Below are 20027 nucleotides of genomic sequence, written 5' to 3'. Positions count from 1 at the left end.
TCAATGTTGCCGGGCAGGAATTATCTCCAACAGGAGGCAATCCAAAAGCCCTCCCTTGATATTCAATGAGATAATCAACTTCCAGCAACAAATATCCTGCATGTAACTATTCATCAGAAATTCACCAAATCATAGAGTCATAAAGTTGTGAAGAACAGAAACACAGGCTTCAGTTTCACTTCGTCCATGCCAACTACATATCCCAAATAAATCTTGTCCCATTTGCCAGCATTTGGCCCATATCCCTCTAAACCCTTCCGAATCACATACCCATCCTTTCATATCTTGTAATTGTACCAAAATCTAGCACTTCCCCTTGCAACTCATTCCACACACACACCAGCCTCTGTGTGAAAAAATTACACCTGAGGTCCCTTCTAAATATTTTCCAGCTCACCTTAAACCCACACCATCTAATTTTGGACTCCCCGACCCCAGTGAAAACACCTTGTCTGGATGCCCTATCTATTCCCCTCCTGAATTTACAAACATCAGTGAGGTCACCCCTCAGCCTCCAAATCTCCAGGAAAATGTTCATTCAGTTTCACCTTACAGCTAAAACCTTCCAACACTGGCAACACCCTTAAAAATCTTTTCTGAACCCTTTCAAGTTTCACAACATCCTTCCGATAGCAGGGAGAGAGAATAGCATGCAATATTCCAAAAGTGGCCTAACCAGTGTACAGCTGCAACAGGACCTCCCAACTACAATACACAATGTACTGACCAATAAAGGGAAGTGCACCAAATTCTTTGTTTACTATCCTAGCTGCCTCTGAATCCTCTTTCAAGGAACTATGCGCCCACTAACAGGACACATTTTCCAGCAATACTCCCCAAGGGCTTACCATTCAGTGTATAAGTCCTGCCCTGATTTGAATTCCAAAACACAGCACATCACATTTATTCAAATTAAACTCTATCTACCACTTCTTGGCCCAGTGGCCCATCTGATCAAGATCCCATTGTACTCTGAAGTAACCTTTTTCAGTATCCACTACATTTCCAATTTGGTGAAATTCGGGCTGGAAGTTTTCAAGGTCAATTAGGGCTGATCTAGCTACATTAAAATCCCAAATGGATTCAAAAGAAAGTCTGATTTTCCCGAAGATTATAAAGCAATGTAGACATTTGTAATGATCTATCGAGCTAATCACTGTCTTTGATGTTGTGGGATATATTTGCAAAACGCAGTCCATGCATAAAAAAAACAAAATCTCAGGTCACAGATAATTCAAGATAACTCAGCATTTGAGAAGCAGCTGGAGGAGCATTCAAAATGCCAGAGCCTAGTGGCTGTAGGCTTCAAGGTAAGTATGATCAATGTAGTTTTGTTTGTTTGACTGGAATAGGCATGCTGAGCTGAAGGTCCTGTTTGTCAACTGAATAACTCTCTGACCTTAATTTTTGAAAACAGAAAATACAGTCTTACAATTTCCATATGTTGTGAGCATCAAATGTTGAGGATTACGCTGTCCAAGGCCACACAGCATCCTCGTTTGGATATTTATCATTGTCCATTCACTGTCACTTGCTCAGAATCCTGTACTTCTCCATGAAACATATCTGTTAGTGCGCCTGGGTTTCACCATCGTATTCTGAATGGGAATTAGACAGAGGCAATAAATGCTGGTCTTGTCAATGAAACTCACCTCACCAGAACAAATAAAACTTCTATCCACCTCCCCCTCTCTCCCTTTATTTGAGCCCCCTTCCCCCATTTCTGATGAAGGGCCTAGGCCCCAAACGTTGGCCTTCCTGCCCCTCTGATGCTGCTTGTCCTGCTGTGTCCATCCAGCCCCACACCTTGTTATCTCAGATCCTCCAGCATCTGCAGTTCCTACTATCTCTGTTGGAAAAGCTCAGAGATCATGGGAACTGCATTAAAACTGCCCGAAACACCAGCTTTTGTGCCCCTGAGATGCTGCTTGTCCTGCTGTGCCCATCCAGCCCCACACTTTGTTTTGCTGGAAAAGCTCAGCCTGTTTGCAGCATCTGTGAAGGATCAGGCAGAGTTTAACGTTTCAGGTCCGGTGACCCGCCCTCAGAATTGTGGCCTCGTCCTCTGATTGGTTGGAGAACAAGCACGTCCGGTGCCTTCTTCCTGTTCCGCCTGTTGCTTGCTATTGGTCATTCAACGTCGTTCAGCCACGGAGCATGCGTACTGGGTGGGATATCCGGAATGAAACGGTCCTCCATGAGAGCCACAAGCGGTGAGTACAGGTTAAAGGGGAGGGCAGCTTCATACTCTGTTACTTTTCTCACAGCATTCAACAACTTGAAAACTGGATTGAAAATGATAGACAGAGCAGCCACTCCAGAAGCTTCCAAAATTGCACTGCATCTTCTTGATCTGCTGCAATCCACATGGTGAAGTAGCTCAGTCCAACCTGTCTCTGCCTCCCTAACCTGTTCTTCCTCTCACCCATCCCTTCCTCCCACCCCAAGCCGCACCCCCAGCTACCTACTAACCTCATCCCACCTCCTTGACCTGTCCGTCTTCCCTGGACTGACCTATCCCCTCCCTACCTCCCCACCTACACTCTCTCCACCTATCTTCTTTACTCTCCATCTTCGGTCCGCCTCCCCCTCTCTCCCTATTTATTCCAGTTCCCTCTCCCCATTCCCCTCTCTGATGAAGGGTCTAGGCCCGAAGCGTCAGCTTTTGTGCTCCTGAGATGCTGCTTGGCCTGCTGTGTTCATCCAGCGTCACATTTTATTATCTTAGCTCCCATGTTGCTGTTTGGTAAGGAGTTACAGGATTTTCATCCAGTGGTGATAAGGTTGTGCTGATATTTGTGTCAGTTGTTGTCATTTTGTTCTTATTCCACCTTCACCATATTAGAAACATAGAAAATAGGAACAGGCGCAGGCCATTGTAGCTTTCGATCCTTCTCTGAGAGCCACTTTGATCATGGCTGATCATTCTACTCATATTCTTCCCACTTGAGAGTCATACCCTTTGATCCCTTAAGCCCTCACAACTATACATATCATCATCATCATTATCAGTATCAGTGTTTGGCCTTAACTGATTTCTGTGGCAGCAAATTTCACAGGGACCCCAGTCTCTCTTTTTTTTGAAAAGGTTTCCTCATTTCAGTCCTTAACAGCTTAGCCCATGCCCCTCAGCTCTGACTACCTGGTCACTGACAACATCCTTCCTGTATTTTTAGGCTTGTTAGAATTTTATTGGCTTCTGTGAAATCTTTCCTCATTCTTCTAAACTTTGGCAGCACGGTGGCTTAGTGGTTAGCACGGCAGCCTCACAGCACCAGGGACCCAGGTTCGATTCCAGCCTCGGGCAACTGTCTGTGTGGAACTTAGAACATAGAACATAGAACAGTACAGCACAGAACAGGCCCTTCAGCCCACAATGTTGTGCCGACCATTGATCCTCATGTATGCACCCTCAAATTTCTGTGACCATGTAAATGTCCAGCAGTCTCTTAAATGACCCCAATGACCTTGCTTCCACAACTGCTGCTGGCAACGCATTCCATGCTCTCACAAATCTCTGTGTAAAGAAGCCGCCTCTGACATCCCCTCTATACTTTCCTCCAACCAGCTTAAAACTATGACCCCTCGTGCTAGCCATTTCTGCCCTGGGAAATAGTCTCTGGCTATCAACTCTATCTATGCCTCTCATTATCTTGTATACCTCAATTAGGTCACCTCTCCTCCTCCTTTTCTCCAATGAAAAGAGACTGAGCTCAGTCAACCTCTCTTCATAAGATAAACCCTCCAGTCCAGGCAGCATCCTGGTAAACCTCCTCTGAACCCTCTCCAAAGCATCCACATCTTTCCTATAATAGGGCGACCAGAACTGGACGCAGTATTCCAAGTGCGGTCTAACCAAAGTTTTATAGAGCTGCAACAAGATCTCACGACTCTTAAACTCAATCCCCCTGTTCATGAAAGCCAAAACACCATATGCTTTCTTAACAACCCTGTCCACTTGGGTGGCCATTTTAAGGGATCTATGTATCTGCACACCAAGATCCCTCTGTTCCTCCACACTACCAAGAATCCTATCCTTAATCCTGTACTCAGCTTTCAAATTTGACCTTCCAAAATGCATCACCTCGCATTTATCCAGGTTGAACTCCATCTGCCACCTCTCAGCCCATCTCTGCATCCTGTCAATGTCCCGCTGCAGCCTACAACAGCCCTCTATACTGTCAACGACACCTCCGACCTTTGTGTCATCTGCAAACTTGCTGACCCATCCTTCAATCCCCTCATCCAAGTCATTAATAAAAATTACAAACAGTAGAGGCCCAAGGACAGAGCCCTGTGGAACCCCACTCACCACTGACTTCCAGGCAGAATATTTTCCTTCTACTACCACTCGCTGTCTTCTGTTGGCCAGCCAATTCTGTATCCAAGCAGCTAAGTTCCCCTGTATCCCATTCCTCCTGACCTTCTGAATGAGCCTACCATGGGGAACCATATCAAATGCCTTACTGAAGTCCATATACACCACATCCACAGCTCGACCCTCATCAACTTTTCTAGTCACATCCTCAAAAAACTCGATAAGGTTTGTGAGGCATGATCTACCCCTCACAAAGCCGTGTTGACTGTATTTGATCAAGCCATGCTCTTCCAGATGGTCATAAATCCTATCCCTCAGAATCCTTTCTAACACCTTGCAGACGACAGACGTGAGACTTACTGGTCTGTAATTGCTGGGGATTTCCCTATTTCCTTTCTTGAAGAGAGGAATTACATTTGCCTCTCTCCAGTCCTCAGGTACGACTCCAGTGGAGAGCGAGGATGCAAAGATCTTCGCAAGTGGCGAAGCAATTGCATTTCTCGCTTCCCAAAGCAGCCGAGGACAAATCTGGTCCGGGCCTGGCGACTTGTCAATCTTAATGTTTGACAAAATTTTCAGCACATCAGCTTCCTCTATCTCTATCCATTCCAGCATGCACACCTGCTCTTCAAAGGTTTCATTCACGACAAAGTTCGTTTCTTTCGTAAAGATAGAAGCAAAAAACTCATTTAGGGCTTCCCCTACCTCCTCAGACTCCACACACAAGTTCCCTATGCTATCCCTGATCGGCCCTACTCTTTCTTTGACCATTCTCTTATTCCTCACACAAGTGTAAAATGCCTTTGTGTTTTCCCTGATTCCTTCTGCCAAGCCTTTCTCGTGTCCCCTCCTGGCTCTCCTCAGACCATTTTTGAGCTCCTTCCTTGCCTGCGTGTAATCCTCTCTGGCTGAACTTGACTCTAGCTTCATCCACCTTATGTAAGCTACCTTCTTCCTTTTCACAAGAAGCTCCACCGCTCTCGTCATCCAAGGTTCCTTTATCTTACCCCTTCTTGCCTGTCTCAGAGGGACATATTTACTCATCACTCGCAACAACTGTTCCTTAAACAGTCTCCACGTCTCTAGTTCCCTTACCATGGAACAATTGCTCCCTGTCCATGCTTCCTAACTCATGTCTAATCGCGTCATAGTTTTCTCTTTCCCAATTAAATATCCTCCCATTCTGCCTAATCCTCTCCTTCTCCATAGCTATGTAGAATGTGAGGCAGTTATGGTCACTATCACCAAAATGCTCTCCCACCACAAGATCTGATACCTGCCCCGGCTCGTTTCCGAGCACCAAATCTACAATGGCCTCTCCCCTCGTCGGCCTGTCAATGTACTGCGTTAGGAAACTCTCCTGAACACACCTTACAAAAACAGCTCCGTTCAAATCTTCTGCTCGAAGGAGGTTCCAATTAATATTAGGAAAGTTAAAGTCACCCATTACAACAACCCTACTGCGTCCACACTTTTCCAAAATCTGTCGACCTATGCTTTCTTCAATCTCCCTGCTGCTATTGGGGGGCCTGTAGTAAACCCCTAACGAGGTGACTACTCCCTTGCTGTTCCTAATTTCCACCCATACTGACTCGGTAGGCAGATCTTCCTCGACAATGGAAGCTTCTGTAGCTGTGATACCCTCTCTGATTAGTAGTGCTACACCCCCTCCTCTTTTTCCCCTTCCCTATTCTTTTTAAATGTTCTAAACCCTGGAACATCCAGCAACCATTCCTGCCCATGAGAAACCCATGTCTCTGTTATGGCCACAACATCATAGCACCAGGTACTGATCCATGCTCTAAGTTCATCACTTTTATTCCTGATACTCCTTGCGTTAAAGTAAACACACTTTAACCGATCCCTTGGTTCCTTTCCACTAGCTGGTCTACCTCTTGCTACTGCCTCACCTGCATCAACTCTCGCCTCTGGTATACAGCTCAGGTTCCCACCCCCCTGCCATACTAGTTTAAACCCTCTCGAACTACTCGAGCAAACCTTCCACCCAGGACATTGGTCCCCTTCCAGTTCAGATGCAACCCATCCTTCTTGTACAGGTCCCACTTCCCCAAAAGGCATCCCAATTATCTACATATCTGAAGCCCTCCTTTCTACACCAGCTGCGTAGCCACGTGTTAAGCTGCGCCCGCTCCCTGTTCCTCACCTCGCTATCTCATGGCACCGGTAGTAAGCTAGAGAACACTACTCTGTTCGTCCTGCTTTGCAGCTTCCATCCTAACTCCCTGAAATCACTTTTTATATCCTCAACCCTATTTCTGGCTATATCATTAGTGCCAATATGTAACACGATTTCTGGCTGTTCGCCGTCCCCTTTTAGAACCTTATACACCAGATCGGAGACTTCCCGGACCCTGGCACCAGGGAGGCAACATACCTTCCGGGAATCCCGATCCTGACCACAAAATCTCCTGTCGATTCCCCTAACTATCGAGTCCCCTACCACGAGTACTTTTCTATTCTGCCCCCTTCCCTTCTTTGCCACAGTGTCAGGCTCAGTGCCAGAGAACTGACTACTATGGCTTTCCTCTGGTAGGTCATCCCCCCCAGCAGTATCCAAAACGGTATACTTATTGCTGAGGGGAATGCCCACAGGGGATCTCTGCACTGTCTGTCTGTCCCCTTTCCTCCCCCTAACTGTAACCCATCTATCCTTGTCCTGAGCCTTAGGAGTGACCAACTCCCGGTAACTCCTCTCAATTACCCCCTCTGCCTCCCGAATGATCCGTAGTTCATCCAGCTCCAGCTCCATTTCCCTAACACGGTTTTCAAGGAGCTGTAGTTGGGTGCACTTCCCGCAGATGTAGCCAGCGGAGACGTGTGCCACGTCTCCCAACTGCCACATTCTGCAGGAGGAGCAAGCAACTGCCCTAGCATCCATACCCCACATTTGTTTACACATTCTCCCCGTGTCTGCGTGTGTTTCCTCTGGGTGCTCCGGTTTCCTCCCACAGTCCAAAGATGTATAGGCTAGGTGGATTGGCCATGCTAAATTGCCCGTAGTGTTCGGGGGTATGTGGTTTGGAGGGGGATGGGTCTGTGTGCGATGCTTCAAGGGGTGGTGTGGACTTGTTGGGCTGAAGGGCCTGTTTCCACACTGTAGGGAATCTAATCTAATCTAAACTCCAGTGAATTTCATCCTAACCAATCAGTGCTGTCCTTACACGTAAGCCTTGCCATTCCAGGAATCAGTCTCATCAACTGTGTGAAGAGCGTCCATAGCCAGAACATCCTTCCTCAGACAAGAATTCCAAATTTGCACGTACCACCTCAGGTGTGGTCTCACTAAGATCCTGTACAATTTCAGTAAGACATCACTGCTCCTGCACTCAAATGCTCTCACCCTGAAGGTCAAAATACCATTAGCCCTCTTCGTCCACTGTTGCACCTGCATGCTTACTGTCAGTGACTTGTGTTTTCCTAGTTTTGTAATCCAACTGGATAGTCTTGAACTTATCCACATTATATTTCATCTGCCTTGCATTTTCGCCCCACTCACTCAACTCCAAGTCACACTGAAGCATATTTGCATCCTCCTCACAGATCACTGTCCTAAACCTGCAAGCTTGCAGATACAATATTCGAGTTTTCTCATTTACATAACTAATAGATGATGTGAGTACCTGGCGCCCATCACTGACCCCTGCAGTACCACACTGGTCACTGGCTGGCACACAAGAAATGACTGGCACACAGAAGCAATCAGTTCTGTATCCCCCTGAATACCCAATCTCACATGCTCTTACTTTACTTGCTAATCTCTTCTGTGGGACCTTTTGAACGCCTTCTCAAAGCGCACATTAGCCACATCCACTGGCTTTTCAACTCCAAATGTTGCATTCTTGAAACATTCCAGCAGTTTTGTCCAGCATGATTTCCCTTTCATAAATCCATACTGACTCTACTTCTGTCACTGTTTTCCAGTATTACGTTAAGGTCTATAGTTCTCAGGCTTCTCCCTACATCCCTTCGAAAACAAAGGCAGAAGATGAGCCATTTCTGGCCATCTGACACCCCACACGTATTTATAGATGATACCAACATTTTTGCAATTTCATCCCTTACTTCCCATAATGTCCTGGGATACATTAGATCAGGTGCTGGAGATTTATCCATCTTCATATTTCCAAGATATTTAACACTTCCTCTCCTGCAACATGAACTGTTTCCAAAATATCAAAAATTATTTGAGTTCTTTAGCCTCCTTTGTTCCAACTTGTCCATGCCGACCAGGCTTCCCAAACTGAACGAGTCCCACTTGCTTGTGTTGGGTCCATATCCCTCTAAACTTTTCCTATTCATGTACCTTTCCAAATGTCTTTTAAATATTGGAAGTGTACCTGCATCTACAACTTCCTTTGGCAGTTCATTCCACATAGAAACAACCTTCTGTTTGAAACAGCTCCCCCTTGTTTACCTTTAAATCTTTCTCCTCTCCATTTAAAAATATACCCTCCAGATTTGGACTCCCCTCTACAAGGGAGAAGACACTTGTTGTACACTTTATACCCCTCATGATTTTATAAACCTCTCTAAAGTCATCCCTCAACCTCCTATTTTCCAGTGAAGTCCCAGTCTCTCCTCATAACTCATACCCTCCAGTACTGGTAACCTATAGACTGTAAGAGTAGCATGACGCCATCCAGAGTAGAAAGTTAATCCAACCACGAGAAGTATCACCTAACCGCCATCTCTTTGGCCCTTCGTCAAATAGTCTGGCAATAAGAACCGTCCAACTTCATACATGGAGAGTGAACGTTTCAGCTGGTTTTCTCCAGCCCCCGAGTCTTGAAATACCTCACGTGAATGAAAAGGGATCTTCCATTCACCTTATCTGTACTCTTCATGATTTTATAAACATACAAGTCCACGCCTCCAATTCTTAGACCGCAATGGAAAAATGTCTCAACCGATCAAGCCTCTCCTTACGACTCAAAGCCTCCATTCCTGGCAACATCCTGGTAAATCCTTTCTGAACCCTCCCCAGCTTGATGATGTTCTTCATATAACAGGAGATCTGAAGTAGCCACACTTTCAACATGTGACGCCAACCTCAAAGAATTAAGGGCCTGAACCCTGAGGTCTCTCTTTTCGACAACACTAACCCTGAGGCCCTACGTTTAATTGTATAAGTCCTGATCTTGTTTGTTTTACCAAAATGAAATGCCTCGCCTTTATCCAAATTAAACACCACCTGCCATTCCTCAGCCTCTTAACCCTATAAATCAAGATCTCTTAGTAATCTTGGACAACCTACTTCGCTGTCCACTATCCTGCCTATTTTGGTGTCATCTGCAAACTTACTGACCATGTCTCCACTATTCTCATCTAAATCACTTTTTTATATAAAGTCAAACAAAATTGGACTGAGCACTGACCCCTGTGGAACACCTCTGGTAACAGGCCTCCGGTCTGAAAAGCAACCCTCCACCACCAGACCCTGTGTCCTGTCACTAAGCCATATAAACGACTTCCACCACTCTGCCTCAATTATCTTCTTTGTTACTTCTCCAAAAAAAATCAATCAACTAATCATTCCTACCTCTCCAAACACATAAATCCTACATTTCACGATTACCTTCAACTACATATCCAAAACCGAAGTCAGACTCTCAGCTCGATAGTTCCCAGGCGTCTCCTTACGTCCCTTAAACGAAGGCACAATTTTAGCCACTCTCCAGTCATCTGGAACCTCACCCGTAATTATAGATGATACAAATATTTCTGCAAAGGGGCCCCATGTTTTCTCTTTAACTTCCCTCAACATGATTTGATGCACTAGAGCAGGACCTGGAGGTTTAAAGTCAGAGTGTAATACAGCATGGAAACAGGCCCTTCGGCCCAAACTGGTCCATGCTGACTGTGGTGCCCACTTAGCAATTTCTAATTGCCTGCATTTGGTCTATGTCCCCCTCCAAACACTTTCCATCCGTGTACCTACCCAAATGTGTTTTAAACGTTGTTTTTGTGCCTGTCTCAACCACTTTCTCTGGCAGCCCATTCCAAATATGCACCACTGTCTGTGTGAAGAAGTTGCTCCTCACATCCTCCTTAAATCTGCCCTCTCTCACCTTAAATCTGTACACTCCAATTTTCCATTCCCCATCCCTGGGAAAAAGACTACATGCATTCATCCTATCTATGCCCCTCATGATTTTATTGACCTCAGTAAGGTCACCGCTCATTCTCCTCCATTCCAAGGAATAAAGCCCAATCCTGGCCAACCTCTCCTCAGAACTCAGGCCTACTATTCCGGGCTCTTTGCACAGCTTCCAGTTTAACTATGCCTTTCCTGTAACAGGGTGATCCAAAACTGTACACCACACTGCAAGTGTGGCCTCACCAATGACTTGTACATCTTTAATGTCCCAACTCCTATATGCACTGCCTTGACTGAAGAACGCCAGCATGCTAAATGCTTTGCTCACCACCCTGTCTATCTGTGATGCTGCTTTCAACCAACTATGTACTTGTACTCCTCACTGTCTCTGTCCCACAAGACTCCTCAGAACATACCATTCACTGTATGACTCTGACCTCGGTTGAACTTTCCAAAGGCCAACACCTCACGCTTAGCCGTATTGAATTTCATTTGGCAATCCTCAGCCCACTTCCCCATCTGATCACAATTCCCCTGTAATTTTTGATAACTTTCACTGCTATCAGTGATACCTCTTAATGTTGTATCATCCGCAAACGTACTAATCATGCCGTGTACATTCACATCCAGATCGTTTATGTAAGTGAAAAATGACAAAGGTCCCAGTACTGACCCCTGTGTCACACCATGAGCCACAGGACTCCAGTCCAAGAACCAACCTTCGGCCATCACGCTCTGCTTCCTACCATCGATCCCATGAGTAGCTCTCCCTGGATCCCGCACAACCGAACCTTCATGACTAGCCTGCTGTACGGGGCCTTGTTAAAGGCCTTACTAAAGTCCACATAGACAGCATTCTCTGCCTTACTGTCATCAATCCTCTTGCTTACCTCTTCGAAAAGCATGAATAATTTGTCAGACATGATTCTTGTGCACAAAGCCATGATGCCTATCCCAAATCAGACCTTGAATATCCAAACATTTGTGCATCCACTCCCTGAATATCATCTTCAATACCTTGTCTAGCACTGGTTCACTGGCCTGCAGTTCCCCATGGGTCTTTGCTACCTTTCTTAAATAATGAGACAACATTAGTCACCCTCCAGTCTTCCGGAATTTCAGCAGTGGCAAAAGATGAAGCAAAAATCTCTGCAATTTCTTCCCCAGCCTCCCGCAGTGTCTGAAGCTGGACTTCATCAGGTCCATTGGATTTATCAACCTTAATGTGCTTTAAGGCTGTAAACACCTCCGCGATGGTCCAGAACATCCCCACTTGCTTCCCTTTTTGTCCTTAGCATCCATGATTCTCTGCTTAGTAAACACTGAGAAGAAATTCATTAAAAATCTCCCCCATTTCTGTGAACTGTTTTCAAACCAAAATATTTCTCCTCCTGGTTTGTCTAGCCTCCATTTCTTTCTCAACAGTAAAAACTGATGCAATATATTCCTTTAAGATCTCTCTCTCCTCCTGTGGTTCAACACAAAGTTGACGTTTTTCATCTTTATGGAGCCCTGCTTGCTCTCTCGGTGCTCTCTTCCTCTTAATGCACTTGTAAAAACTCTGAATTATTCTTCAGCTTATCTACCACGGCAGTTTCAAGTTGCTTTTTTGCCGTCCTGATCTCCTGTTTCAGAATTCCCCTAACACTATTTACACTGTTCAAGATATTCATTTGAGCCAAGTTGTTTTCATCTAATAATTTATTATTGTTATTTTTATTCTTGACTAAAACCTGAGTATCTTTTTCACCATTGCTCTCTAATCCTACCAGCCATACCTGTCACTTGAACAGGGACATAATGACTCTGAATTATCACACTTTTGAAAGCCTCCCACTTATCAGACACCCTTATGCCTGCCGTCTACTCCTGATAACTTTTGAAAGTTATAAAAACAGAAGTTGCTGGAAAAGCTTACCAGGTCTGGCAGCATCTGTGAGGAAAAATCAGTTTACATTTCGGGTCTGTTGATCCTTCCTCAGAACTTTTGAAAGTTCTTGTCTTATACCATTAAAAATTGCTTCCTCCAATTGAAAACTTTTAATTTTTCTGGAAGACATATCCTTTTCCACAACTGTTGTAAAACTGATAGAATTACTATCACAAGATTCAAAGTTTCTCTGTTCTGTCACTTCAGTCACTTGCTCTGCCTTATTAACCAAGAAAAGCTTTTTATTTTCATAGGAACATTGATTTATTGGTAAAGAAAATTTTCTTGAACGCATTTCACAAATTACTCACCATCCAAACCGTTAACACTCTGTTAGTCCAGGTAAATGTTTGGAAACTGAAGATCACCAACTATTATAATCTTATTATTCTTACACCTATCCGAGATCTCTCTGCACATTTGTTCCTCAATTTCCCTCTGACTATTAGGAAGCCTATGGTACAATCCCATTAGATGATCGTTCCTTTTTATTTCTAATTTCAACATATGTTTTCATTGAATGGTGTTTCTAAAATATCTGTTCTGGTGAAAGCAGCAATGTTTTCCTTATTAATAAAAGCTACTCCCTCACCTGTTTTGCCTCCCTTTCGATCTTTCCTCTGAAATCTGGAACATTATTACAGGCAAAATATCTTGCAGGAGGTGGATGATGTGGAAAAATTCTTCCTACCAAAATGAATGGAGCACAATATTTGTTAAATGGAGTTCTGAAGTGCAGAAGAATGAAAATTAAGAAATTGAATTTCAGAGTTAGTGTGCAGATATAGAATGTTATCAGAGGGTCACACAGCATGGAAACAGGCCCATCGATACAACTAGTTCATGCCGACCATGTTCCCAAACTAAACTAGTCCCATCTTCCTGCGTTTGGCCCATATTCGCTCTCATCCTTTCAAATTCATGTATTATCTGAATGTTTTTTAAACATTGTAATTGTAACCCACATCCACCACTTCCTCTGGCAGTTCATCCCACACACTGAGCACTCTGTGTAAAACAAAAAGTTGTCCGTCATGTCCATTTTAAATCTTTCTCCCCTCATCTTAAAAAAAATTCCCCTGGTTTTGATAACCCCCCCCCACCTGAGGGAAAAGACCTTTACTATTCCTTATCTGTGTGTCTCATTATTTTATTAACCTACATAAGTCCATTTCTCAACCACTTAGCTTCCAGTGAAAGAAGTCCCAGCCTATCCAGCGTATTTTTATAACTCAAACCCCTTCATTCCCAGCAATATCCTGGTAATTTTGTCCAAACCCACTCCAGTTTAATAATAATCTTCCCATAACAGGACGACCAGAGCAGCGCACAGTCCGACAGAAGAGGACTCGCCAACATCACTTCCCAACTCCTGTACTCAAAGGCCTGAGCAATGAAGACAAGTGTGCTAAATGCCTTCCTAACCACCCTGTCTATCTGTGATGCAAATTTCAAAGAATGATGTACCTGAAACCCTAGTTTTTTCTCCTGATCTGCAACACTACCCAGAGCCCAACCATTAATTGTGTAAGTCCTGCCCTTGTGAAGTATTGCGTTTTGGTAGAACAAACATTTATCCAAATAAAATTCAATCTCCCATTCCTCAGCCCATTGCCCCAATTGATCAAGATCTCTCTGAAATCCAGAAAGCCACTAGGCCATCTCCCTTATTATGACAACAAATAATCATCAATGAAAAGATGTTCACTTCATTTGTACAAGGAAGGGGTCAGACCAAATCTCGAATACCGTATGCAGGTTTTGGTCTTCTGTTCGTTTATTCAAAGTGGCTCAGAGGAGGTTTACAAGATTGAAACCTGGAATAAGTGGGTTGTCTGAGGAAGATGGATTGGGCAGGAAAGAGGGAAAAGGATTTGTCAGGAGCTGCTGATTAAAACAGGAAACTTATGTGAGCCAGGATATAGGGTGTAGTGAAGTAGAGTCTGTTTGGGTTGAGCTGAGAAACACCAATGGACAGAAAATGACCTTAGTGCTGCATATGGAACCCAAGCTGCAGTAATATTAGGGAAGGCATTAGGGTGGAATTGAGAGATATAAGGCATAAAGTTATGGCTTTAATTACAGGTGACTGCAACCTACTTATAAATTGTCCAAATCACAACTGTAGCAGTACAGTGCAGGAGGGATATTTAGTATCTATATGGTACAATTTTATGAATCAACATGTTGAAGAAGCAGATGGGTGTTGTATAATGAGGATGGAATAATTGACAATCGAGTTGAGTACGGGCCCTTAAGGATGAGGGACCACAATAGGATAGAATTCTTCACAAAGCTGGAGAGTGATGAATGTTGTTTCTGAGACTTGGGTCCTGTATTTAAATGAAAGAAGTAAAAATGATATGAGGCACGAGCTAGTTGTGATAAATGGTGAATCAGTGTTTAAATGGATGATGGGAAATGGGTAATGGCAAATGTTGAAAGAGGACGTGGACAAGCTGTGGAAGTTCTTCATCGCAGCCTGGCATAAGAACAAAATGGGAAACATGATCAAACCACAGCACAGAAAGGGAAATGAACACGTGTTAAATTTAAGGAAGCAGCATACACAATTAGGTCAATAAAACAACTGACAACAGGATTGGGAGCAGTTTAGGTTTCTGCAAAGGGAAAGAAAGGGATTTAATCAGAGTGAGAAAACAGAACATGAGTGCATGCTGCAGGGACCATACAAACCAACAGAATTTTGTTTTATATTCATTCACAGGATGTGAACTTTGGTGGCTTGGCCAGAATTTATTGCCCATCTGTGATTGCCCAGAAGGCTATCAAGTGTCAACTGCATTGCTGTATGGCTGGAGTCACACACAGACCAAACCAGGTAAGGATAACAGTTCCTTTCCCTGAAGGATATTTATGAGCCAGATGGCTTTTTCCTGACGATCAACAACGGTTTCATGATCATCATTAAACTCTTAATTGAAGATTGGTAATGAAAGACTGGTCAAGAAGAATATAGGGTCTCCTGACAAGCAGAAACAGGGAATTTATAATGGGGTACAAAGTGATAGCGGAACAATTAAATATGACTGAGATTTTCAATAAGGAGGGTACAAATAACCTCCCAAAATTAAGGGGATCACAGGGTCTAATGGGAAGGTGGAATCAGAATTAGTCGGAAAATGATATTGGGACAACTAATGGGATAACAGGCAGATAAATCCCCAGACACTGATAACCTTCATCTCAAAGTACCTTAGGAAGTGGCAATAGAAATAGCAGATTCACAACTAGTTTTCCTCCAAATTCTATAGACTCAGTTTTTATGGATTGGAGAATCGCTACTGTAACCCCAATATGTAAGAAGGGAGTCAGAAAGAAAACAGGGAATTTGCATAAAATTGTTGGTTGGAAAAATATGTTCGTGTCCACTATAAAAGATGGAATGACAGAGTACTTGCAAGATAGTGTCAAGATCAGACAGAGTCAGCAGAACGTTTTTCCGTGCTGTAGACTCTGTGTTGGGTGTGAATTCCCTCCACACCACTCACCATCCTGACTTGGAAATGTATCGCTACACCTTCAGTGTTGCTGGATCAAAATCCTGAATTCTCTCCCTAACAGCATTATGCGTCCACCTACCGCTCATGGACTACAGTGGTTCATGGAGACAGATCACTGCCACTTTCTTAATGACAGTTAAACACAGCCAGCAATGCCCACAGGATGTGTTTTTAAAAAGACTATCAAGGCCAAGTGCGAATGTGGAATTGAAGCCGAAATAGATCAACTTTGACCTTTTTGAGGCTTGAGAGGCAGAATGGATAACTGATTCCGAATTTCTGATCTCTTCTCCTATTAAAATGCATCATCTCACCAGGAATGATGTATTCCCTGTAATTTAGAAGGATGACAGCTGATGTGATTAAAACTTTTCAAATGTTAATTGAAGCTGGTCGGGGTGTAGAGAGGAACTAATCCACTGGGTGAGTGAAGTGGGAGCTCAAACACCCTCCTCACCCGTAGTCATCAGACAAGACCTGAGCTTCTTTGTCCTGCGGTTTATTCAAACGTAGGAATGAGGAACAAGTGTGGGTCACTCGGCCCCTCGAGCCTGCTCTGCGACTCAATAAAATCACTGATTTAATTTCAACCTCGGTTCTATGTACCTGCATATCGCAGAATATCTTTCATTGTCTTGGTCAGCAAGAATCTGTCTCTGCCTTTTAAAAAAAAAGATGCTGCATCCACTGCCTTTTGCCGAAGGGAGTCACAAAGATTCTCAGCCCTCTGAGAGAAATGTTCCTCACTATTTCAAATGGACTCACCCTTCCCTTTAAACAATGACCTCAGTTCTAGATCCTTCCACAAGAGGGACCATGTTTTCACCATGCATCTGGTCAGGTCCCCTCAGGATCTTTCATGTTTCAATTTAGTATCCTCTTTCTTTTCTAAACTCCAGACAATACAGACCTAGCCTGTATTTTCCTCCAGATGTTCCTTTAAGGCAATCCACTCATTCCAGGTATTAGTCTATTGAATCTGCCCTGGAATGTTTCATAACAACCTTCTCTAAGTCGGGTGACCAGAACTGAACACAGTACTCCAAATACAAATCCCACCAGTGCAAAAGGGGGAATTAATTATCGAAAGGAGGACCATGAATTCCCACCTGCTTGCAGGAATGCATTTTCAGCCAGCTTCGGTCATTTACACGTATCCAGTTACAGACTGACACAGGTTATGGTCAGATAGTTGTACGGTTTGTATTGTTACACCGACAGCATTGTTGTGGTCTCACTTAAACCTCCCACTCTGGCTCTGCACAAATAATGATTGGCTCTGTAGCCAGTTCCCACAGCCTGATTTGTCCTGTATTTTTCATCTTCTGTCCTTTCAAAGATATCAAATGATCCAAGTGGAATAGCTCAGCAAGACTGACAACATCTGTGAAGGAAAGAACAGAGTTAATGTTTTGAGTTCGGTGACCCTTCCTCTGAACTTGAGAAAGGATCATCAGACCTGAAACATTAACCTGTTTTTTTCATTCACAGATGTTGCCAGATCTGCTGAGCTTTACCAGCAAATTATTTTTCATTCCTGATTTACAGCATCTGCAGTTTTTAATGATCCAGGTGACAATCTAGCAGCTTTCATTCTACTTTTAACTGTTGTAAATTTATTTTTTCAGGGAATTGGAAAGGGAGCATTTACTGACAGGCTGCTCAACTCAAACACTGGATCAAGAACTGCCGGGAACACTTAATTCTCAGGAGCTTTGAATATGGAAGGAACAAGTGTCATTCACAGTGAAGAGAAACCATATACGTGGCCTGTGTGGACAAGCCTTCAGTCAATTGTCTGGCCTGTCAGTACGTAAATGCAGTCAAAACAGGGTGACAACCATAACATCAAACAGCTCTTGCTTTGTAATATCATAGTGAAGGATCTCAGTTTGAGTTAAGCAAGGGCCACTCATCTCCTCTCCTCCCTACATTCTTAGTGCAAACATGGACCAAACAGCTGAATTCCAAATGTGAGAGTGACTATCCACTATCTTAAGGCTCCATTTGACAGAGCATTGTATTAAGGAATCATGACAAAGCTAAGTTCAATAGGAACCAGAGAATATTATTCTTCCTTTGATAGCTGGTTTTTGAAAAGATTGCATCTTCAGACCTCAGTAAATCGAAACAAGGTGAATTTATTCAAACTTGTACCACATACTTGTGGAAGAGGTCTGTAAGTTTAGTTCGGAGACACTACACCTTTTACAGCTCAAAACAGCATATGAAGGCATTTTCATGTAAAAATGGTTGCATATGACATTGATATAAAATAAATTATTTCACTTACTTACTATAAAAACAGGATGCTGTTCAGTTTCTGACAAAGTTCTGAGTCCTCTAATTTCAACAGGACTTCCACTTCCATACTATCTTCAGAGCTTCTCTATCCGACCGTCAGCTCACAGCTGGGTGAGTAACACTTACGTGACTATCTTAAGCCATACAGATAGTTTCTGAGCCCTAAGTAACTGTTGATGGTTCACTGTTATGGACCTGCAGTTAAACTGTCTGAGCAACAATAATTCTGACCTGATATGGTTGTATTTGACAGTTACCTTGTGCTGCACTGCTGGGACACGTTTATTTTCTACTTGTTCTGTGTTTTAATGTTCTCCTTTTCCTTCTCTGTTTCCAATGTACATTCTCTTACCCTCCTCACTCTACTTCACCCTGGTTTGATAATACTGAATACAGAAGGGGAGGCTTGTGATTGTAGGATGGCAATCGTCTCAGCTGCAGGAGTTCCTCAGGATCAGGTTCTAGTCCCAACCGCCTTCAGCTGTTTCATCAATGACCTTCCCTGCGCCATAAGGTCAGAAGTGGGAATGTTTGCTGATGCTTGCACAATACTTTAGCACCGTTTGTGGCTCCTTGGATACCAAAGCAGTAGATATCTAAATGCAGTGAGCCTGGACAACATTGAAGTGACCCTACCATGTGACAAAGAACATTTGCACCAACAAGTACCAACAAATAATGACCAAATCTGAGAAATGAGAATCTAACCACAGCCAAGTGACATTCACTGGGTGTATCTTTATGGAATTCCCCATTATCATCATCCTGGGGGCTAATATTGATGAGAAGCTGAATTGGAACTATCAGCTGAATAATGTGCATACAAAATATATCAAACCCTCTCAACCACCTGATCTTCCTATCTAACCACATTCAGGGATTTGTGAATGTTCGTTCCAAGGTCTGTTTGTCCCTCTACACCACTCACTATTCCTCACTTTCATAGTTCAGTCTCCCTAAATTCATTATCACTCACTCCTGTGGATTCAATTCCTTTCACCATTTTATCTTTCCACTTGATTGATAACTCCCTGCAGTCCACGGTTTTCTTCGTCATGGTCAACTACATGATTACTTATTCTAAATGATGGCTTCTACAACTAGGATTTAATGATGGTTATACATCAGAAAGCAGTGGAACTCCACTGGATTAAAAACTGAAAGGACTGCAATTGCTGTAAATCAGAAACAAATAAGAAAACAGAAATTACTGGAAAAGGTCAGTAGAACTGGCAGCATCTGTGGAGAGAAATCAGAGATAACATTGCAGGGTGAGTAACCCTCAGAATTCCACTGGAAACCGGTGTCAAGATATGGTTCCTTCTGAGGTGGGAATTCGCAGCAGCTATAACAGCAGAGTATAACTATATGTGAATTTGTGGGTGGCTCCGGAGTTTATTTTTCTGAATGATCCCTTCCCACACATGGGACTGGTGAACAACCTCTCCCCAGTACACCTGATTAAATGAGTTTCCACCTCAGTGGGTAATTGAATCCTTCCTTCATTCTGCAATTTCCCTGGTTTCTCTGTGCTGTGGGTATCCTTGTCTCTGTCCAGATTGGGCGATCAGGTGAATTCGAGTCAATGCAGAGAGAAGGCCTATGTTTTTTTCTTGTTGTGAATGTGTTTTTGTTCTTCCTTATTCTCCCATAGGAGGTGGGTATCACTGGTCAGGACAGCATTTGTTGTTCATCCCTAATTTACCTTGAACTGATGTCAGAGGGCAGATAGGGGTCAACCATGTTGTTGTGGGCCTCAAGTCACTTGTATGCCAGACCAGGCAAGGACTTCCCTTCCAAAGGGACATGAATGAATGGGATTTCAGGAAATTA

General features: G+C 43.5%; 1 long non-coding RNA gene across 1 annotated transcript; it reads left to right on the top strand.

Moving 5' to 3' along the window:
• Positions 1 to 2121: 2121 nt before the first annotated feature.
• LOC132209181 (uncharacterized) lies at positions 2122 to 18195 on the top strand. Its single transcript, XR_009445274.1, has 3 exons — positions 2122 to 2213; positions 15095 to 15208; positions 17519 to 18195. It is a non-coding gene; the product is annotated as an uncharacterized LOC132209181 (long non-coding RNA).
• The last annotated feature ends 1832 nt before the right edge of the window (positions 18196 to 20027 follow it).

The sequence above is a fragment of the Stegostoma tigrinum genome, unplaced genomic scaffold (assembly GCF_030684315.1).
Source record: "Stegostoma tigrinum isolate sSteTig4 unplaced genomic scaffold, sSteTig4.hap1 scaffold_70, whole genome shotgun sequence".
Taxonomy (NCBI): Eukaryota; Metazoa; Chordata; class Chondrichthyes; order Orectolobiformes; family Stegostomatidae; genus Stegostoma; species Stegostoma tigrinum.
The sequence above is the reverse complement of the archived record's forward strand: the minus strand, read 5'-3'. Positions and strand labels throughout refer to the sequence as shown.